The 24,251-nt window shown below is 37.9% G+C and overlaps 1 protein-coding gene and 1 pseudogene across 1 annotated transcript in view; both read right to left on the reverse strand.

The window, feature by feature from the left end:
- The window catches only part of ANGPT1 (angiopoietin 1), a 327,917-nt gene that overhangs the window by 236,136 nt on the left and 67,530 nt on the right, over positions 1–24,251 (reverse strand).
- Positions 18,411–24,251, reverse strand: part of LOC144457205 (ribonuclease H1-like) — a 32,724-nt pseudogene continuing 26,883 nt past the window's right edge.

Genomic DNA, 24,251 nt, shown 5'->3' on the forward strand with positions numbered 1-24,251 from the left:
AGGGACTAGAACTCAGCTCTTCTTGGCTCCAAGACCAGATGTCTATTCACTACATCACTTCAACCCTTGAAATGTTTTCTCAAAATAGGAGACCTCCCAGTATGTGCTATGGCAGCAGAGTAGATAGAATTTGATTTGAAAGCAGGAGGATATGGACAAGTGACTTAAATTCTATGAAGCACAGTTTCTTTATCAGTAAAATGGGTAGCAAAAATAATAGCAACTATATCACCAGGTTGTGGTGAGAATCTTATTAGAGGGCAAACGGAAAGTATCTTGTAATGCTTACATAGGCATTAGTTTTTATTATCTGATGGAGGCAACTTTATTGTCAGATTCAACAAAATTTCCTTTTCCTGTGTCCTCTCCACCCCTCTTCCTACTTTGCACTGATAATTTAAGGGGGTTAAAGATAAAACAGTTTGTTCCTAACTAAAAGGAGAGAGAAGATGTCAGGGTTTCCATCTTGTCCTACTTTTAAACCCTGGTCTTTAGTGCTCTGGAGCAGCTGGGACCAGGTCCAATAGCTTTGTTTCCAATCTGTCACTTAGGTCATCATTTATAAATGTCCCATTGACAGCTAATCACTAGTTATTTTGTTTTTACATCTTTCATTACAGCAGAACACACAAGTAGCCTAGTAACTAAAGTAAACATTCCTTACTTTCTTCAGGCTTATATCCTTAAAAAATACTTTGTCCATGCAAAAACCATAATAGAATGTGACATTATGTGACATAGCTGTAATTCCCTATACCCCATGTCATCCAAAATTAGTGACTTATCCTGAAAACCTGTTTATTCATCATTATTTCTTCCAACTCTTAAAATTGGAATCACCATGGACTTGGATTAGTAAATCAGTAAGGATATGTGAGAAGACAAAAACTCTTAGGATTCCTTTTTAACACAATGCAGGAATTTTTAACTCTGTGTGTGTGTGTGTGTGTGTGTGTGTGTGTGTGTGTGTGTGTATCTATGTCATGGACCTCTTTGACAGTCTGATTAAACCAACAGACTTCTTCCCAGAATAATGATTTTTTAATGAATAAAGTAAAACACATAGGACTCCAAAGGAAACCAATTACATTGAAATTGAGTTATCCAAATCAGTTTAAACACAAAACAAACAAAACGAGTTCAGAGACCCCCCTTAAGCACTCCTCTTCAAAGCAAAATGAAAAACACGACTCTTGGACTCTAGTACTTGTTCTGAGTCTCACTTACTGTGTGACCTCAGGCAAGTCATTGCACCTCTATAGGCCTTCATTTCCTCTGGCAAATGAGTTAATGTGACTTCCTGTGGGAAGCTCAGATAGACTTTTTTTGTAAAGACTAATGGCCGATCCCAGACATTGGAATTTTTGTCAGTTCCTTTTTCCACAGCAATATATACTGAATTGAAGATCAATTATTTGGATGGAATTTAGGGATGAGGAAGGAGAAAGGCTGGTCAGGCAGTAGAAGATGGCCACTTTCATATTTGATGGAAACTATTAAAAGATCCCTATTGTGAATGAAGTTACTGGACCTCAAGGAAAGGTAAACTGGACTGCCTTTATTCTGCAGGTAGCTGAGAGCTTTTCCCTTTAGGCAGTGAAAAATTATCTTTTCTTTTATTGTCAACTGATAGTGGAGGCCTGTATTAGTCACAGTTTGCATGGAAATCTGCCAATGAAACAAAGCAAGCAATGCTTCTATAGAAGCGTAATAAAAATGTCCATTGGCCTTTTGTGAAGACATAAAGTATGACCCAAGATCCCAGCCAGAGCAAAATAAAATTGGGTAGAGGAAAAGGTGAAGACAGCAACATCTCACTTCTCTGTGACATTTTCAAGTCTCCTACAGATACACCAAGGAGTCACAGGAGCACTAACCACATACCTTTGCCAAAAGTCTCCAAAGTTTAGAAAAGAGAGAAAAAAGCCCACTCGAGCTTACAAAGGAGAAGTCTTGCTGCTAAGGTTAGCATCCATCAATATGGTGCCTAGCATAAAAGCTGAGCAATCCTTAAGACTGTTTGCTTAATGAAACCTCCTAAGGACCACAATGTGACTATAGCATGGGATTTCAAAAGGAACTGATTACCTGTTGTGTGGGATTGTAAGAAGGCAATGGGTGTTTATACTTCAGCAAAGCAAATGGAATGATTAGTAAGTTGGCCATTTCAATATAATTTTAATGTTTGCCTATGACCACTTAGCTAGACTGTCTAATTGCTGTCTTTCAATGAGCTATCTCATACATTTTACTGAATACATCTGATCTTTCCCTTGAATATTTTTTTTATTTGTGCTGGCTTCCATTCATTCTTTGGACAACTCCATGCATGACCCATGACGGCAGGATTTTAATGATTTCCACGTTGAGCAGCTCTTAGAAGTCACTTCTCCAGGGGCTTTATCATATGGGCCAATTACTTGCATTGGCCCGATGCAGGGGAAATAGTCCTGTATTGAGCTTGTATATTCTGATTTAAATACATTGTCTCTCCCATTAGAAAATTTAGACTCCTTAAAGTCAGGCAATTATTATTTTTTTTGTATCCCTAGTACTTAGCCCAGTGCTTTGCATGTAGTGAAGACTTAATAAACTTTTTTTGATTAATAAATACTTACTGGATGAACTTCTTGTGGTTCTGTTGTTTCAGTCCTATCCAATTCTTTGTGACCCTCTTGGGGTTTTCTTGGCAAAGGTACTGGAGTGATTTGCCATTTCCTTCTCCTGATCATTTTACAGATGAAGAAACTGAGAAAAACAGGAGTAAATGACTTGCTCAGGGTCACATAGCTGGTAAGTATCTGAGGATGGATTTGAAGTTACTCTGGGCCCAGCACTCTGTCCTCTGTGAGCTCTCACATCTTTTCTAATTCCAGATCTATGATATCTGATCTTATTTTTATTTATTTATTTTTATCTAGGCGACAGCTTTAAATGACTTGACCAGGTTCACACTGCTAGTAAGTGTTATGTGCCTGAGGTCAGATTTGAACTCAGGTCCTCCTGAATCCAGGACTGGTGCTCTATGCACTGTGCCACCTAGCTACCCTGGTATCTGATCTTATTAATATATGCCTTTCAAAAACAGTGTCATGGCAATCATATTTATCCTCTATATCCTTAGTCGGATATACAGGCCTTGAAGACCTGTTGTTTAGCCTTCAAAGGCTAAAAGAAAAGCCTTGCTTTTGTTTGCTGGATGAATCCACGTTTGATTCCTAGCACACAGCACAGTACCTCTCATGCATCAGGCTCTCACAATGTTTCATTTTTCAGTAAATGAAAGGAAACTAAGACTAAGCTAAATAATTAACATTTTCCCCATGCCTGTACTGCCACCAGAATTAAAGCTTGACTAAAGTATTTAAACACTTACTGTCAAGGGAATACTTTTATAAATTTCACTCTGGTCTTGAACAACAGAATCAGTGGTTGGGGGCACAATCTGTTCAACTATAAACAAAAATAGGGCTGGACCTTTCTGATGACTTTTTTTAAATTTTAGAATTACTCCAAAATCATGCTAATTTATACTTACAACTTTGAAAAAAAATTTTTTTAAAGGTCCCTAAGGCAAGTGCCAAAATCAGGTGCCAGAAGAGAATTAATTAAAAGCAACGTTGATTATTCAAATGCATATGCCTGTATTAAAAAGACCCACAAATTTCTCTGCGAGGAGGGAAAGGATAGACATATTGGGAAATCAAGATGATATTTTAAAATATATACATGAATAAAATTGGAAAAAAAAAGAAATAATGCCTCATGAAAGTGGGCAGGCAGGCCAATCAATGGCCCTTCCTTTCCAGAAATTCAGTATAATTAGTCAGGTGGGAATTAGCTATTATCTGGCAAATTTGGGCTATGTAAACAGCAAAACTGAATAATTTAGCTTGCTGTCTAAATGATTATCCATGTCTAATCTCCATCCAGCAGAGAATTCCAACTGACAATATGAAAGAAACTGGCTCTTACAGGGTATACATTTGATTAAGAAACTCTAGGTAACATACTCCTTTCTCACCCCCACCCCATCAAAAAAGTTCCCAAATGATGTCAGGGTTTTTTTGTTTTTTGTTCCTTTAAGGCAATTTTCTGGAAAACAAAATTATAAGATCAATGTCAGAATAGAACCAGACCCCTGGGAAGCCAGCTCTGTACCAAAAACCCAGTATTCTAATTGTGCCCTTCATGTATTGACATTTTAGCTATCTTGAATGGTATCTTTTTCCTTTTCTCACTTTTTTAGACTGATTTCTTTGCTTTTTTTGTGGTGGATGCAATAATAAAAAATTTAAAATTGAACCCACTCTAGGTAGATTTGAGACTACAAGGGGCAGGCAGCAAAGGGCTGGGAACGTAAGCCGTTTCCACTCATGTACTGATAGGGCTATACACCTTTGGCCATCATGCTTACAGATGGTAGATTTTGACCTCTTAATATATATTTCTCTTTCTTCCCCCCCCCCAATGTAAAGGCATGTTTTGCATAAAATAATATGGGGAGGGGGGTGGGCTGATAGCCTTTGAAAACCTCATACCTCACAAATGTAAATGAATGACAGCTGAGTCTTACAGACTACCTGCTGTTTGGGGGGGGGATTTAATTGCAAAAATGCTCTTTAAAATCTATAAAACAAAATAGCTGATTTTGGCTTACTTAATAGAAATGACTATATGTGTATATGTATATGTGTGTGTGTTGATTTGATTCACTCATCTTTAAATACATCTTCCAAAAAGATTGATTCTCCAGAATCTTTAGCTGGAATATTAAAATGCAGGAGATAACTGCAATCTTGAGGAAGGTAAATAAAAGAGGATCCTATCAGTAATCTTATTTGTTGACAAAAACGTGCTTCAGGCAACTTCTGACAAGTGAGTGTGATTATTAAATTATTCTCATCCTAAGACTTCTGGAGACTATATCTTAAATAGATAGAGTTATGAACAGCATTTGGCAACCATTCAGATTAAGCTAGAATAAATATTGTTCTGTGTATACTTTAACTTGTTCATGAATATCATGAGACTTCATTTTAAAAATAAAATTGTCAATATTTCTTGTGATCCTTTAAGGCACTTTACAGTAAAAAAACAATAAAGATTCTATGTAGATCTAAAAGAAATGCTACAGAGAGACGGACAAATTGTGCTTTCTATGCATGAGAAAATGACAAAAAGAACACTGATATAAAGGATGAGGTAATTTAATTCAACAGGCCTTTATTAAGCACTTACTATATGCTAGGCATGTAGGCTAGCATATAGTTCTTGCCTTTAAGAGTTTCCAAACTTCTGTAGCAGCCAGTTGGGTTCAAGAAGGCCAGTGAGCCAGGGATGGGCATTGTGGAATTCCTGTGTTTTTTGGACAGAACAATCCTCAAATGTCCTACTTAGTGGCAAGCCATAATGTGTTAGAATTTTAGAAGCAGAAAAGTCTTTAGCAATTATCTTGACCAAACCCCTAATTTTATAGATCAGGAAAAGAAGTGAATTGATTTGTTCCCAATCACAAAGCTATTCCATGGAAGTACTAAGATTAGAATTTAACTCCCCTGAAACAGTGTTGTTTTTTTTTCCTGTTACCTTGTGCTTTACTCACCCCTTCCCCCATAAGCTATCAACCAACTCTTCCCCTTGCTTTCCTCATTGAGAACATTTTACATAGGGAAACGAATCTGGATTGTATGGGGGTAGAGGTAGGAAAGATGGATTGCCCAATTTTGAATTTTCTTCCCCTTCATATTGACTTAGAAAATTACATAGGGAGAATAAGGTGAGGAAGGAAGAAGCATTAGAAAAATTTACTCCCTTATAATATGCTGGTCTAGATTGGGTAAAGCCTACTTTTATGTCTTTCCTTTCTTCTTTTTTCTTTGTTATTCAGGATCTGAGCCTTTAAAGGAGAGACAACTTCAAAGGGCTGTTTTCTAGCTTATGATTCTCACATATACTTCCTATTCTTAGTATACTATGGCCAGGACCAAGCCTGGGTTCTTGTCCTTAGAATTTTTATAATCCAAAGAAATCAGAATGTCAGAAATCACTGATAAAACAATAATAATGTTTTTTTTCCTTTTACCAAAAATCCCTGTGGTTGCTAATTCCTTAAAATAACCAAATCTAATATTTTCAATATGGGAAATAAGTCTCTGCAAGTTCAAAGAGGTGGAAAGATAAATCTATATAGAGAGACAGACAGACAGACAGACAGACAGAAACAGAGAAACAGAGAGAAAAGCTGGCTGATATCCTTAAACAGTAGAATGGTTACAAACTTTCTTGATGACCTGTCGTTTTTCAATCTTAATTAAAGATCTAGAAATCCAATCTAAGCTAAATCTCAGAAGAGAAGAGGTTAGGTCTTTTCCCTTCCTCTACCTCTGCCCCCACCTCTTGGGTCTGAAGCTACTCAGTAAATATGTCTCTGTTGTGGAAGGCAAAAGCTAAGACAGGGGAGATTCCCAATGTGACTCTTTATGATCTGATTCTCTTGAAGTAGGAGGTTTCAGTATGAATCTTGCTACCCCAAAGAAGGAATGGGAAAGAAATAGGGAATAAGTATATAGCACCTACCATGTGCTTTTAACATGATGTTTTCAGCAATGTTGTTGGATGCTTTCAGTGAAGATGAAAATGGCATCAAGGTCAACTATTGCACTGATTGTAAATTATTTAATTTGAAAGGGCTATAAACCAAGACTAAAGTGGAGGGAGAGTATGGTGCATGATTTTTCGTTCACAAATGACTGTGCGCTCAATGCAATCTCTGAGGCTGACATGCAACAAAATATGGATCAATTCTCTGCTGCTTTTGCTAATTTTGGCCTAACAATTAACATAAAAAACCAGAGGTTCTCCACCAGCCAGCAGCACACAATCCACGTGTTGAATCATCAGTTACAACAAATGTAGAAATTTTGAATTCTGTGGATAAGTTCACTTACTCTGTCAGTATACTTTCCAAGGATGTATATGTAGATGATGAGGTCAATGCACCCATTACCAGAGCAAGTTCAGTGTTTGGCAGGCTCCAAAGGAAAGTGTGGAAGAGAATCGGTATTAGGCTGCCTACCAACCTGAAGGTCTACAGAACTGTTGCACTGACCTTGTTGTTAGGCTATGAAACCTGGTATAGCAGCACTTTGCCAAAAACTGAATCACTTCCATTTGAAATGTCTTAGGAAGATTCTGAAGATCACCTAGCAAGATAAGGTACCAGACACTAAGGTACTTTTTCAAAATGAACTGCTAAGCATTCAAATTCTACTGCAGAGAGCACAATGCCAATGGGCTGGCCACATTGCTCAAATGACAAATGCTTGTCAGAAAGACTATTTTGCAAAGAACTCGGGGAAGGCAGGTGCTCACATGGTAGTCAGAATAAGAAATATTAGGACACTCTCAAAGTCTCTCTGAAGAACTTTGGAATTGATTGCATGACATGGAAGACACTGGCAAAGGACCACCCTACATGGCATGCCGGCATCAAAGAAGGCACTGTGTTCTATGAGCCAAGCAGAATTGCAGCAGAAAAAAAAAAGTGAGATGCACAAACTTAAAGACATCTCCACTCCAGACGTTCATACGAACTATTTGTGCCCAACCTGTGGTAGAGCTGTCTGATCAGCCACAGTGGGACACACCGCACCTTGACCCCAATATAGTGACATCATTTGGGTCCTCTTCAAGAAAGAAGGACAACAACCAGCCAACTACATGCTAGGCACTGAGCTAAGCATTTGAGCCTCCCAACAAACCCAGGAGGTAAGTACTGTAATTATCCCCATTTTACAGTTAAGCAAACAAGCCAAATAGAGGTTAAGGGACTTGCCCAAGGCCACATGGCTAAGTGTGTCTGAAGTTTATCTGAGCGGGCCTCCAGGCCTGTTATTTTACTAAATCAAAACTCTGGCCTGCTCTTGACTAAGGCCAAAACTGGGTAAAATTGTGAAGGAGCTAGTTTGTCTGTAGCAGGCCTGCACAATATAAGACCCACGAATTGCTTGCACCCACAAAGGATTTTAGGCCTCCTGCAAAAAAAGTAGGGTTGCCACAGTGCATTCTCTCCTGTTTTTCACGTGACCCATGGCAGCCAACCATCATCACTCTGTCTCTAGGCTAACCTTTCTATAGCCTGAAGAAGTTTAGACTATTTTAATTTTGGCCCCTACCTACTGCCAAGTTACGCATGTCTGATCTATAGTTTCTTTGTTGTGCCTTCGTTCCCAATACTTACAGTTTCTCCTCTTTTACTGAAAATTCCTTGGATCTAGGAATCACTGTGGTATTCACCTAGGCCTGTTCTTCTGGGCAATGCTCATGCTCTGGATATCCATGATTATCTGCCAAAGATGATAAACTTATCTGTCTGGTATTTCTTAGGAAGCTGCAAGATAATAGGTGACAGCTATTATACAGATGTGCTAATGCTTATAAGTATTTTTGTTTGTTTGACCACATCTGCTATTTCCTCAGTGTAAGGAATTCCCAGTGACAAAATTGCCTCCACCAATAGGCACCTACTTTGTAATTCACAGTCTTTATAAGTTGCCTAGAGCACTAGAAGGTTAAGTGACTTATCCAAAGTCACATAGTATTTTTCAGAGGTGACACTTGAACCCAAGTCTTTCTGACCCCAAAGTCAGCTGACTTTCCACTACCACATAGCTATTTAAGATATTAAGAGCTCATAACGGCTGAATGCTCTGCCAGATTACAATGACATTGGTAAGTCTCACTCTGTTGCCCCTTATAGAAAGAAATACTCTATTCCTTTTTTTATAAGGTAAGGCATGATCAGTAAGACTTGTGATTCGGGTGTTTTTCTCTAAAACCAATTAAATGGCATAGTAGGTGATATACTAGCCTTAAAGTTTGGAAGATATGAGTTCAAATCTGACTTAGTTGATTATGTTAGCTGTGCGACCCTTGGCAAGTCACTTAACCTCTTTTCTAGCCCAGTTTCCTCATCTGTAAAATAGGATTAATAATAATAGGGCCTACCTGACAGGGTTGCCATTAGAGAAAAATAACATAACATATGCAAAGTGCTTTGCAAACCTTGCAGTGCTGTGTCATGGAGATGTCCATGCACTGATCCGTTAATTGGTACCTGCTGGGTTCTTTTTCTAAGCAATGGTGCATATTTTTACTGTCACCTTGGAACACAGCAAAGCTATCTGGCTCCTCTGGGAACTGAAGCTATTCTCTTGGTCATGTTCTACCTGTGAAGACAATACTCTCCGAACCCAGAAGGGGAGAGAAGGACTTTCCTCATATCCTTTCATGCTTTTCCAACTACACGTCATCAATTCAGGAAAGGCAAGCCCTTGTGTCCATGAAGTGAGTTCCCCTTACAGATTCATCATTACTTCCAAACTCTAGTAGATCCGAATAAAGTCTTAGTAGTCACGTCCTGTTAGCAATTCTTAGCCCTCTGTTAAAAATAACCAGTTGTACTATTAAGAGAATGAATAGTTAGGTTAGTTGAGGACAACTGGCTGCTTCTTTGAATTGAATTACTCTAATCAACAGGCACTTACATGTTGCAACTTCCAGCTGTAGGATGATACTCTGCATCTGTGGCCATAAGGGGCTGTGGATGTGGGGATGAGGGAGGGAGCTGTTTGAAAGAGAGCAGAGCAGAGTAAGCATGAAATGACCCAAGACTGGTTGTTACCCAGTCAAGTAAACCCGAGTGTCCCATGGAGGTTTTCTAATCAGGATCTCATCACTGGACAAAGAAGCTAGTAAAAAAACGTCATCCCTAATTATTAAGTCCCTTGTAGCTTAAGGTTCTTAGGACTGCCAAAAAGAATGAGTGTCACTTAATCAGCAACGGCACTGGGGGGGAAATACTACTGAGAAGCTGTCTTTCTTAGATGTGTTTGTTAGCCCAGCAGGAAGAATCTGCAGTGAAATGCTTCTTACTAAATGGATGATTATTTGTCTTTACACCCCAAAAAAATAAAACCCAATGGGAGCCTGAAGAGAGTATGAATGCCTGCCTGCTGCTGAATTCTGAAGCAAGGAGGAAGAATCAATTTCATCACATCCCCGACAAATCCCTCTTGGACTGCCTTTGTCTTTGATGAAAGAAAATTTCCTAGAGTGTTGTAAAAGGATGATCATTGTTTTTCTGTTCCAAAAGAGTGGCCAATAGAGCAATGATATTTTTAAAAGGTGAGGTTTCTCAAATATTCTTAGTTTGGGGGTATTGTGACACGTGTTTTATGACACGTAATTAAATCTTAGGGAAAGAAGGAATGGAGAAAATTTTTAAAAAGAAAAACCACAATCTGATTGATCATAAGATTGCATTTCCATTTTGGAATATTTCATTCAAATGAGAATATTTGTCATTTAAAGTGATAGATCAGGTTATAACAATCACATGGTCCAACTTCTTTTTCATGAATTTTGCCTCTTCTTTTTAAGTGTTGAAATGATTCAATTAAATTGGGTTTCTCGAAAATAAAATTCAAGTCAATTTAGTAAAATCACTTCAATACAATATTCATTATAATATAAAGCTTTGATTTAAGTGCTTCCAAATCATTGGCTTAGAGAAATTACAAAATTTTATCATTATTTTATACTTATAATGTCTCAAGGAAAAGCTATTTAGGGCAATAATTTTAAGTAAGGCACTAAATGGCCTGATCAGTTTTAGTAACACATTTTACTTCATAAGAAGCCTTGACAAGCAAGGATATTATTGCCCTCTTTCTTGGATCTCTTTGGAGCATGGGCCTAGTAATTTGTAGCTGGGTCAAAGGGTATATATACTTTTTTTAGCACCTTTTGTGTTACAGTTCCAAACTGCTTTCCAGAATGACTATTCCAATTCATAGCATGTGTACAAAAATATTTATAACAACTCTTTCTGTGATGGCAAAGAGCTGGAAACTAAGGGGGTAACCATTAGTTAGAGAATGGGTAAACAAAATGTCATACGTGAATGTAATGGAATGTAATTACACTACAAGAAATGATGAAAGGGATAGTTTCAGAGAAATCTGGGAAGATCTATATGAATTGATAGACAGTGAAGTAAGGAAAACCAGAAGAATAATTTATACAATGAAAACATTGTTAAGACAAACAACTTGAAAAGATTTAAGAACTCTGATCAACATGTTGACTAACCATGATTCCAAAGTACTGATGAAGAATGTTGCCTACCTCCTGATAGAGAGGTGATGGACTCAATATTCAGAATGAGAAATGCATATTTGGACACCATCAATGTGGGAATATGTTTACTTCCCTATACTTAATTGTTACAAGAGTTTTAATTGTTTATTTTTTGGGGGAGGGGAATGGCTAAGAGAGAAAATAGATTCTAGTTAATTTTAAAAAATAAAATTTAATGAAAAAATAATACAACTCTCTCTTCCCTAGCAATCCCACTTTCATTCTTATTTCCATATGTCAACCCAGTTAATTGCCACAATCTGCATGTTAGAGACCACAAACATATGGACTAAATCTTTCTGTTTGAAAAATGATCAAATCATTTGTTAAAGCTATGAAAGGGGAGTAGGATTTTATGAAGGTGCAAGTTTCTGACAGTATCATTAAATTAAAAAAGAAAGAAAACCCTAGAGCTATCCCCAGACAAAATTTAGACATTTGTCTTCACTATTACTCTCTACAGATTCCTAGTACTCTCATCATCCTCATCCTCATGCAGCTTGTCTGGGTCCCCTTGATTCATTGTCCCAAGTAGACCTGCCCCCTCCTATTAGCAGTCCATTACTCAGATCTGGTACACCCCATCCCTCACCATCAAAACACACCTGCCCTTTGTCCTATTCTCACTCATTCCTGTACTCAGTTTCTAGAGTTAATCTGATAAACTAATCTATGCCATTGTGTTAATGGTTATAAAAGAATGATTAGTGAGATACAAAGTTCTGTTAATTCAGAGGAAGAAGATATTCTCTGGGTGGGGTAAAATAAGCAGGTAATACTGATACATTATTTGAGAAATGACAAAATTCTAGCTTTTTTCCCAAACATTTCACTCTCTGGCCTGCCATGAGTTCATGAAATTCTCAGTAGTACAATTACTCCTTGGGGTTAAAGCATTTCCTTCAGGTGGCCTTTCTTAATTGGGTGGCTCCTCCCAGGACCTTTGTTTTAAGTAGGACACCCATGTCTTCATTACCCTCTAGGCTTTACCTCTGAATCTCCTCCCTGTGATTTATTATTTATTATATTTAATATGAGCTCTCATATTTGTTCATTAGATTTTTAAGAACTCTCCAATGGATTTAGCTCCAGACCCATGATTATAATAGTATTCCCATTATTATTTACAAACACAAATGAGGGAACTAAGCCAGACAGAGGTTAAGCGACTTGCCCAGAGTTACACAGCTATGAAATATCTGAGGCTGCATTTGAACTCAGGACTTTCTGACTCCAAGTCCAGTTATGTATTAACTTTGCCCACCTAGCTCTTTCTGTAATTTTCAATATCTTCCTATTCAGTGATTCCTATCTGCCTTCAAACATGACCATCTTTTCTCCACTCTTTAAAAAAATAAAAGCATTGGACTGACCCTGCCATCTCCTCATTAAGCTATTGTCCTATATCTCTTCTCCCTTTCATAACCAAAACTCCTAGAAAAACTTGCTTCTACTTTCTTCCCTCCCACTCACTTTTCAACTCTTTGTAGTCTGCCATCTATTCAAACAACTGAATGAAGCTGCTCCTCCCAAGGTCACTCAAGGATGCCTTTATTGCTTAAGCCAAGGGCCTTTTTTTCAGCCCTCATCATTCTTGACTTTTCTGTAGTATTTGACGTTCTTGACTACTTCCTCCTTCTGAATCCTCTCTCTTCCCTTGGGTTTTCATGACATTCTTCTGTCATGATTCTGTTCCTATCAATCTGACCAATCCTCAGTTTTCTTTACAAGACCACCAGGGCCTACCATAGTCCAAATTGATCATCCATGCCTGATCTCTCTACGTATAGATGTACACCAGGGTTTTGTACCAAACCCTCTCTTCTCTCTCTACTTTCCCCAATTCCATCAGTTACCATGTGTTCAACTATCCTCTTTAAGTAAATGAATACCAAATCTACATATCCATACTACATTTCCCTTCTCAACTTTAGCCCTGTATCTCCAACTGCCTGTATAGGCATCTCAAATTTGACATGTCCAAAGCTCCTTATCTTTTCACCTCTCTACTCCTCCCACCTTAATTTATCACTTCCCCATTTCTGTCAAAGGCATTCATTCTTGTGAATTTTCAATATAGGAATTAATCTCAATTCTTCTCTCTAACTCATGCCTCAATCAGTTGCTTTCATCTTATCTCTTCAACTGCCAAAATATCTTTCCTTTCTGACTCCTCTATTCATATCACAACCATCCTAATTCTGAACTTCAATTTTTGACTCAACTATTGTAATGGCTTCCTATTTTTTAATTTTTTTTTAATTTTTAGGCAATTGGGGTTAAGTGACTTACCCAGGGTCACACAGCTAGTAAGTGTCAAGGCCGGATTAGTCTGAGGCCAGATTTGAACTCAGGTCCGACTGACTTCAGGGCTGGTGCTCTATCCACTGTGCCACCTAGCTGCCCGATAAATTTAAACAGATCTTGCCATTCTCTTTTTTTCTTCTTTTTTTAGGGAGGGGCTAAGCAATGGGGTTAAGTGACTTGCTCAGGGTCACACAGCTAATAAGTGTTATGTATCTGAGGTCAGATTTGAACTCAGATTTTCCTGAATCCAGGGCTGGTACTCTATCCACTGTATCACCTAGCTGCCCCGGCTTCCTATTTATTCTCCCTGCATCTCTAATTGGTCCCTCCCCACTCCAATTCACCTACCACACTGTTGCTAATTTGATACTCCTAAAACACAAGTGTGACCTTGTCACTCTCCAACCTAAGAAGCTTCAATGCTCTTTTATTGCCTTTAGGATAAAATACAAATTACCCTAAAGCTCTTCTACCTGGCTCCACCTTATTTTTCCAGAACAATTATACATCATTCCCCAACTTCACTCCAGGAAAGCTAGAGAACTGGCATATTCCCTTTCTCCAGTATATATCATTCCATCTATTATATACATGCTTTGCACAGGCTGGCCCAATAACTGGAATTTACTCCCTTATTAATATCACCTCTGCCTCTTAGAACCCCTAGTTCCCTCCAATGTTCAGCCCAAATCCAACCTTTTTCAATAGGCCTTTCCTGCTTCAAGTGGTTAGTGGGCCTCCTCTTCTAATCACTTTGTATATGTTTTATGTATATCTGGTTTTAACTTATTTGTGAGTGACTATGTTATGTCCTGCCCCAAACACTCACACTCCAAACAAAATATAAGCTTCTATTTCTTTAAAAAAAAATAATCCAAAACTCCAGTGCCTAGCAGGGTTGGGAAACCTGTGGCCTTGAGGCCACATGTGGCCTTCTGTGTCCTTGGGTACGGCCTTTTGACTGAGTCCAACTTTTACAGAACAAATCCCTTTATTAAGGGGATTTGTTCTGTGAAGTTTGGATTTAAAGGGCTGCACTTGAGGCCCTAGAGAGGCATATGTGGCTTTGAGGCTGCAAGTTCCACAATCCTGGTAGTCTAATGCCTAGAACTTTGTGCGCTCTTAAAAAAATATATGTTGATTAATAGATTTATTGAGGTCGAGTAGAGTGTTACTACTGACTGCTTTCCTGACCTTATTCATTGATGAGGGGTAAGCACTAACAACCTCATATTTACCCTGGAAGAAACACCAAGCTCTCTGCCCTTGCTCATCCCCTTCTGTGGTTAGCAGTGTTAATTGTATTAGTCCAAGTGTATAATATATACATGTGGATTTATGTAGGAATAATATGTGCATGTGGATATCTGCAATTTAACTCTTGAGATGGTCACAACTCAGTCAGGGAACTTCACTCTCTTCTCCTACTGATGAGTTTCTTGGGACCCCATTCAGATGAGCATGGCATAATGGAGTCCAATACACATACATGGCTTAACTATATAGTTTTTAACTCATGACCAAAGATGCACAAAGGAATTATTAAAATAATTACTACATAGGTCTACAGTTCCACCTAGAACCAGGCACACTTTAACCTGCATCTCAAACCTGAGAGTTATGGTAACACAGTCAGGTCCTTAGAATCAAACCTTGTACTTAGCTTATCAGTTTAGGAGTGTCTCCTAATTCCTTTTCCCCTCAAGGCCTCCTTACAGAAAAAAAATGTAGGCAGATCCAGCATATGCTCCAGCTATTTTTTTTCCTATTTACTGCTCTGTCACTAATAGGGACCTGCCATTGACTACTTCCTAATGTGCCTGGCACATTATATGTAGACACTCTATGGACTCCCAGCACTTACTGTGGCTGACTCATTACTAACAGAAAGAAAAGTGGCAGTGGAACACCATAGGAGCTGTGGAGTTGGATCAAGGGAAATGCTAGGCCTGCAAAGAAGTTTCTTCCACATCCAACATTCCATTCTCTCATCAGCTTTCTCTACTGTTCTTAGTTTCCAAACCATTTGGCAGTCTAATCTTGGTGTTCAGGGCCACCTTCAGCTTTCTATGAAGGTTATTCATGGAAAGTGGTTATCTCCACAGCTCTGTAGACAACAGGTGCTTAAGAAATTTTTCTTGAACTGAGTTTTTCATAATCATTTCTCCAATGGTTCTTTAAATGCTTTTCAACATTGTATTTTCCTTAATCTGTTATTGAAATCATTAAAGAAAGAAAAAAAAACAGAAGAAAAAAATCTACAGATTTGTAAGACTGAGGGTTTTACCAAGGTAAAAAAAATGTTCCGAAGTCTGTATAGGAAAGGAAAAGTAGTCAGAAAGAGGTGCCATGATGGTTGTGAAATGCATTTGGAACCAACTGATTCTCCTAACAGTCTTCCAAACAGTGAGACCTTGACCATACAATGGGAAAGAAATATTTAAGCAAGGAACATAGTGTTGCACATTGCTGTTAGTGGTGATTTCTTTGCAAAAAAATCTGATTCAACTTTATGAAACATTAATTTGTTTCAAGTCATTTTATTTTGCTGTACTAAGGACAGAATTCCTGCCAGAACATCCAATTAGCAGCTAATCAACATGAATAAAAATGAAACACTGTAGACTAAGGGTTCCTTGAAAAAAAAACATGAACAGTTTAATTATTTGACTTTGACATCCAGAATCTATAAGAAACTTCTACAAGCTTCTAAAAGGAACCAGTATCAAGTATTGCAAAAGTAAAAAAGCATATTTTATGAAAAAAAAAAGGAAAATAAATTTTAAATGTGAAATATTCAACATCATTATTGATCAGAATATCACTGAACACTCATATTGGGCCACTTCCCAAATCCCTCCTTGTTGGTTTTTTTTTCTACCTTTGTCAAATACTTAAGATTTTTCTTAAATGGAAAAAGGATGTTTGTTTCATAAAGTAAAAACAGCACTTATTGGAAGGGTCAGGGGAGCCATAAACCAGGCATTATGAATTAATGAAAAAAAATTAATTGAATTCCTATTCCTACTAAGTTCCAAGTGCTATATGCTCAGTCCTGGGGATGGATGACAACTACAGAAAGACAGTCCATGGTCAAGTTCACAGTCGGGTGGGTGGGGAGGGGAGGACAACATATTAGAGAGCTCAGTTACTGGGTAAGTGAAAAGACTTTTAAAAGTTCTAAGAAAAAATGGGCATTCGGTGAAATAGAGGACTTTCAAGCATTCCTGATGAAAAGACCAGAGCTAAACAGAAAATTAGACTTTCAAATACAGGACTCCAGTGAAACGTGAAGAGGTAAACAGGAAAGAGAAAGCATAAGAGACTTATTAAGATTGAACTGTTTACATTCCTGCATGGAAAGATGATATTTGTAACTCATGAGAACTTTGTCAGTATTAGGGTAGTTGAAGGAAAAAAATTATATGTATGTTTATATAGATAGGAAGATATAGGGCACAGGGTGAGTTGAAGATTAAGGGGTCATATCTGGAGAATAAAATTAAGGGATGAGAGAGGATGATATTCAGAGAAGAAAGGGAGAGGTAGAATGGGGTAAATTATCTCACTAAAAAAAAACAGAAAAGAAAAGTCTCTCACAGTGGAGGGGAAACAGGGGAAGGTGAGAGGGAATGAGGGAATCTTATTCTCATAGGATTTGGCTTAAGGAGAGAATAACATACACATTCAATTGGGTATGGAAATCTGTCTTACCCTACAGGAAAATAGGGGGAGAAGGGGACAAGAAAGCACGGGGTGAATAGAGAGGAGGGCAGATTGGGAAAGAGGATAATCAGAAGTAAATACTTCTGAGGAGGGACAGGGTCAAAAGAAAGAATAGAATAAATGGGAAGGCAGGATAGGATTAAGGGAAATAGAGTTGGTTTTTCACAGCATGTCTACTAAGGAAGTGTTTTGCATAACTGCACATGTATAACCTATATTGAGTTGCTTGCCTTTTCAATGAGGGTGGGTGGAGGGAGGAAGGGAGAAAATTTGGAACTCAAAGTTTTAAAAACACATGTTTTAAAAAAATGTTTTCACATGCAACTGGGAAATAAGAAATACAGGAAATGGGGTACAGAAGTCTATCCTGCTCTATAGGAAAATAGAAGGGAAAGGGGATAAGAGAAGGGAGGGGGGAGAGATAGAAGAGAAGGCAGACCAGGGGAAGGGGTAATCAGAATGCATGCCATCTTGGGGTGGGGAGAGGGCTGCGAAATTTGGAACTCAAAAACTTGTGGAAGTGAATGTTGAAAACTAAAAATAAATAAATTTATATTCAAAAAAAAAGTTCTAAGACCTAAAAGTCATAAGGGTGCACCAGAGGGGTAGATTACATGGCCCAGACAGGCATCTTTAGAATGTCAGATGATACTGGGATCCTATAGGGCATGGGCATACAAGCAGGGCAAATGGTTACGCCAGTAAGTCTTTACAAAGCGCAGATGGCAAGGTTTGTTTCCCATCCATTTTACCTGAAGGAAAAGTTGGTGACTCCCATTACCCCAAGTCATGTGAGCAGTCAAGTAGTCTGGATTGGTTTCTAGGTGATCCGGAGCAAGAGTTGAGCAAGTCAGAGTTCAGTTGGATATGACAGAGGTGAGGATATCTGCCTTTCTCTTAGTATATGTGAACAATTTCTATAGTTGTTTATAGCATGTTTATAGTGTAGTATACAGGGGGTTTTTTTGTTTATAATATTGAAGAAAAAATAGCATATAAAAATTGAGAAAGGATATGAAGAAAAAAATTACCAAAGATAGCCATGGAAGATAGCTCCAACACAAGGGGGGGGGTGGAGTGGGAGAAGGGTAAAGAGAAAATAATTTGGAGATCATATTGCAGAGTTAAAGAGAATGATACTTTAATACCATGTCCAAGTATTGTGTTGAGTCTTCTCACTTCTTTCTAGTTGCTTCTCTGGCTAATCTTTGAGCTTCAGCATAGCCTTCAACTTTTAAATGAGCAGGTACATACTTCCACTCAAAATCCATGTCCTCAGTCATATTATTCAGCTTAGTGAATTGGTCTCTGTGGACAACATCTTTATTTTTACTTGTTTTCCAGCCATTTTCTTTTCATTTGCCAATCCATTCATTCATACCTTTGGTGATAAGTTGATTATCTGTGCGCACAGTAAGTCTGTCCTTATTTTGGGCCTTTGCTTGCTCAATCTCTTTGGTAGCTGCTTCTAATGATGCTCTTGGGTTTTTCTGTCATCCAGAATGTGTACTACATATGTTTAGATAATGGTCTGGTCTCCAGTAGACACCAATACCTCTTTGTGCCCCTTCTCTTCCATTATTTTTGCAGGCACCCTTGACATACACAGTGTTAGGGTCTGATCCCTGGTGTGGTGGCCCATACTGACTTTGAGAGCCTCTAGTCTGCCAACCATAGTCATAGCTCCTTGGGACTACATTTCCAACTCATCTCTAGTTTTTCCAAAGGCTTAGTGAAAAAATAAAGTCAGACCTTCAGAGATTGTGGACTAAGGGTTTTTAACATGGAGTCTATGAACTTTTAAAATCATATTTCAGTGCAATTGTTTTCCTCTGTAAAAGGGGTCCATGAGACACAAGAAAAGTTAAGAATTCCTGCTGTAAACCCAATTTCTTACCTTGGAAAATGCTAAAAATATGAGTTACGAAAGGTGAAGTGTTATAGAGCCTTACCGGGCTTAAAAAAAGAAAGGGGCTTTTGATTTCATCTTACAGATACACCTTGATTTGGTTAGATTATCTCTAAGGTCTCTTCCAAATCTAAATCTACTACTCTAAATTAAATAGATCAAGAGGTTAAGGTTTTTACAAGTGGTTAGGTTTCTGGGCTTCATTCCCTGTCAGTTCAATGCTCTGAATTATCTTTAACACCTTGCTTATCTTTCAAAGTGTTTTATTCATGATAAAACATTTCTATAGTAATAAAACATTATGTACAGTGATAAGAAGAGGGAAGCAGGAAAGACTAGGCTGAAACAAAAAAGAATTAAGTAGAAAGTGTTGCTTTATGTTAGTGTTTTTAGCAACTAAATTTTCTTCTATGAGAGACTCAATCTTTCCCTCTGGCTGATGCAGTAATTTGTATGTTACAACTTCCTTAATTTAAATTCACTGTACTGAAGTAGTGGGAAGTATAAATTATGGAATTCTTTAAAAGAATTGCAAATATTTTAATTTTAAGTAAGCAACTAGGCTATATTTCTTAGACTAATTCAGGTATGAATTAATGACTAGATAGGAATGATCTATAAAGAGTGTATCAAAGCATCAACCTAAATATTCCTAGGCTATCCTTAAATAAATGCATGCCTCTGAAGTAAGGTGGATCCTTAAATAGATCAATATTAGTCTTGGATCATTGTCAACACCATTAATCAATCAATCAATCAATCAACATTTCTTAAATGTTTTATTGTCAAGTATTGTGCTAAGTCCTGGGGATACAAAAAGAGGCAAAAGACAGTCCCTGACTTCAAAGAGCTTACAATCTAATGGGGGAGACAACATGCAAATAAATATATATAAAGCAAGTTATATACAGGATGAATAGGAGATAATTAACAGAAGGAAGGCACTGGGATTAAGAGTAGTTGAGGAAGGTTTCCTGTAGGAGGTGAAATCATAATTGGGGATTAGGGGAAACTTAACAATCATTTTAACAATTGCTAACATATAAATAAATAATTCTTTAAAGCTTAGCAAGTACTTTACATCTATTATTTCAGTGGATCCTCACATCAAGCCTAGGAGGTGGGTTTTGTTACCCCCATTTTATTGATGAAGCAAATGGGATAGAGTTAAGTGGCTTTCTTCGGGTCATGCAGCTGAGTACCTGAGACAGCATTTGAGCTCAGGTCTTCTTGACTCCCAAGTTCAGTCCTTTATCCTTTGTGCCACACACATATTTTTTATTTACTTAGGAAACTCTTCTTTATAGATAAAATCCAAGTAAACAGCAGTCCAACTTGTCCAATTATTAGAACGATTAATGGATGGAGGTTGGAAATGGGCAAGTTTTAGCTTAATAATAAAGAACTTCCTAATGATTGGAGGCATTGAAAAATGGAATAGTCTATTCTGCAATTAGTGAGCTCCACATCACTGGAGATTTTCAGGCAAAAGCAAGATGATCACTTGTCAAGGATGTTTTAGAAAATGTTATCTAGTATTTATATAGTGCTTTAAGGTTTGCAAAGCACTTTACAATTACTATCTCATTTTCACAACACCCCTGGGGTGGGGGAGATGCTGTTATCATTCCTATTTTATAGATGCAGAAACTGAGGCAGACAGAGGTTAAATGACTTGCCCAGGGTCACACAGTAAATATCTGAGGTCACATTTGAACTCAGGCATTCTTGACTCCAGACTCAGTGTGGCTGTCTATAATGCCAATGGAAGAGAAAATGATTTATACTAGTTGGGAGGTGGGAAGGAGAGGGGGTAGAGCAGGCATATTTGTATAAAGGAAGGTTATTGTTCCCTTGTTGATATTGTTGTATTTTGTAGATCAGAAACTTAAACTAAGTGTATTACTTTCTTAACTTAACAGCTTAGCGCTCTTCTGTCTTGCACTACAAATTAGAGCAGCTGGTTTTCAGTGATTCTGTTTGCTGTCTTAGCAAATTTTCCTTTCTGTGTGTCATGTCATTAAAGGGCTGGTTTAGCTTATATGGGAGATTGTATTCTTTTCTGTTCATTCCTGCCCGTTTCTGCAACCTCCTAAGAATCTATTTTTACTTTCCTCTCTCAGGAATTTGCAGATTGTCTTGGTTTATCCTCAACAGATGCACTTCTCATGCTTCCTATTTCCGCTTTCAGTTCCCAAATGATGCCGCTAAAATAGGATGCAACATGACCCAAGAGGAACTCTGCATAAATCCTGTGTTTTAATTATGTCCATCACCCCTTCTTTAAACGTGAAATGAGAAAGAAAAGGATTTTCCCACCTGGTTCCCACAGCTAGAGGATCTTTAGGAACTAAAATTTTCACATAGGAAAGAAACACACTTGAAGTTTGCACCCTCCTCACCATTACCTTGAATTATTCATGGTGCAAGTTTGATGAGAAGGAGAATACCTTATCTAGCAGTTTCAAAATATGTTTGTCTTCTGGAGTAAGACTGGGATGAATGATATTGGATCCTCTAGGAGAGCTAAAGATTCACCAGAATGTTTGCTTCCATCCCAAAGTTCAGTTCTCTTCTGAATGAAGCTTCGGAACTACTGTGAATGCTTCACATATATTCTATATCTTCTTATGCATGCCTTTGACTCTTTTGCATCTTCTGCATTTTATAGAAATTGAAATAAAGACTACCTTCTACTTGATATGTGCTGGTTACAAAGGGTGCTTATATAGCATATGGGGAGTCTGTTTTCTACATTTGTGCATACCTAGACACAAACTCTTTTGAGGATTTTTCCCAAAGCAGACTCTGGGTGAAGGCACAGAAATGCAAAAATAGTTGCCTTACGGGCCAGTCTCTGGGATCAGACCAGTTCTGTGTGAGCTCAGGGCTTAAGTGGCCCTGGGCCACGAGTTAAATAAAAATCTAAAGTCCTACTCAGATTCATCTTTGTGGTATAAAGGTATTTGTCACTAAGTGTAAAGGTTTCTGAGTTTCATTTTCTTCATGCCACAACACTTAATTCTATAATATTCATTACACACCTACTCAGTGTGCTAGGCAAAGGAGGTACAAAAACAAAATCGAAACAGTCTGTGCCCTAGCCCCACATAAGCATCTTGAAAGCAGAAATTGTCTCACTCTTGTATTTGTAGCCCTAGCACCTAGTAGAGGACCTCACACAGTAGCTGTCTAATACAGACGTATTGATTACCCTTACGGGTAATATATTGGGGGAAATTCTATGTTCATACATTAAATAATTTTGGGAGGAAAAGAGTGGGAGTAAGGAAAGACCTCATTTGAAAGATGGCACCTGAACTATGTTTTGAAAGAAGCAAGTTCTTTAATATGGAGGTGAGAAAGCAATATATTTGAGACACGGAAGACAGTCAAGTAGAAGCTTTGGAAGGCCTTACCAAACTGGGAAGATTTTGAGTCTGGCCACAGCTGACATTCTTCACACTTCTTGTCCAAGGACTAGACTAGTTAAATTTAGAGTTGTGCCACTAAACGATCATTTATTTAACTATCAGTTTATTCATACATTCATTCATTTGCTTGCTTATTTATCCATTAAGTTGTTTAATTTATCTATCTATCTATTGATTGATTGATTGATTGATTGCATAAGCAACACATTAAGACCATACAGGGATTGCCATTCACCACCTTTCTTAGTGGAGCTACCAATACCCATGAAATCACAGAATTTTTGAAGGATTTGAATGATGCATGAAACTAACCCAAAACAACTTTCCAATTTGGGATTTGTATGGCACCACTCAGCACTATCCCCTCTGGCACCAGATATCATGAATTTGTGCAAATACATTATATATTTGCTAACAGGAATGTTTTTAGTAAAGAGTAGTAATTCCCAAACAGCAATCCTGTAGGCCTGGTCTGTTATAAAAAAGGGATTTCACCATCTATCCTAAGACAAATTCTTTGAAACAAACTCCAGAATTGTATAAGCTGGAAAGGGGTGACAAAAAAAAAATTCCAAGCATGTAAATGGTCTATAGCATTTGAGCAGCCATGGTTTCAAGACAATTATATTAGGTACACAAATCTGGTTTTGATGGTCATACTTAAGAGATGGGCAAAGTGCTAAATGTGCAAGCAATTACAGACTTGGCACAGTAGCACTATTTATTTTAAGGTCTCTCTCCTTCCTATGGTCGAGGATGTTTACTTAACCAGACTCTATTAAACATGCTGAAAAACATTACTGTGGACTTTGTCCTTTCCCGAATTTTAAATTAACAAAATGCAGCAGCGATCAATCATCAAGAATGGGAGAAGAAAGCAGACAGGCCAGACTGAACAGAAGGCATGACATGCAGGTGTCTTTTATCTTGGTCTAAAAAAAAAAATCTTTTTTTTTTTTCTGTTGAGCTAAGTGTTCATGAAAAGTGAAGGGCTGATAGTATTGGAGACTCAAGTCTTCTATTTATTTAGAAGTCAAAGCACAGTTTGGGGTACTCCTGCATCATGTCTTGCCTTTTTAATCCAACCTTTGACCTAAGAGACTTGAGAAGCTTAACTTCCCTTGTACCAGGAAAAGCTCATGCTGGGTAGCCTAGAGAAAATTCAGCCAGAAAGTCTCAACTTAACCAAATAATGATATTACTTGATTGGTATTAAGCATGGTGCAGGGAAATCCTGAGCGATGCCTTTCCAATTCAACCTCTGACCTTCATCATCTCTACTTTTTGGTCCATGCAAAGGCAGCCAGGAGAAGACCATATTAAAAGACACTTGGCAGACCTCCACTTTTGAGGAATGAATGGAGAGAGAGTGGTTTAGTGTGAACACAGTACAGGCCTTACCCAAAGGAGATGTGGGTTCCAAGCCCAGCTACTCTCTTTACTGTCAATTACTATCAATTTATTGTCAATTACATGTCAATTAGCCTTTTTGTGCTGCAGTTTACTGATATTTAAAATGGAGATGATAATGTTGATACTACTTATCTCACAGGGTTATCATAACACAAACACTTGGCAAAACTGAGGCACTGCTAGAAATGTGAGTTTTTATTATTATGATTATACACTTGGAGTGAGAGGAACCTTAGAGATTGACACATAGGATCATAGAC

Source organism: Phascolarctos cinereus, unplaced genomic scaffold, assembly GCF_003287225.1.
Source record: "Phascolarctos cinereus isolate Bilbo 61053 unplaced genomic scaffold, phaCin_HiC Scaffold_4;HRSCAF=312, whole genome shotgun sequence".
Classification (NCBI taxonomy): Eukaryota; Metazoa; Chordata; class Mammalia; order Diprotodontia; family Phascolarctidae; genus Phascolarctos; species Phascolarctos cinereus.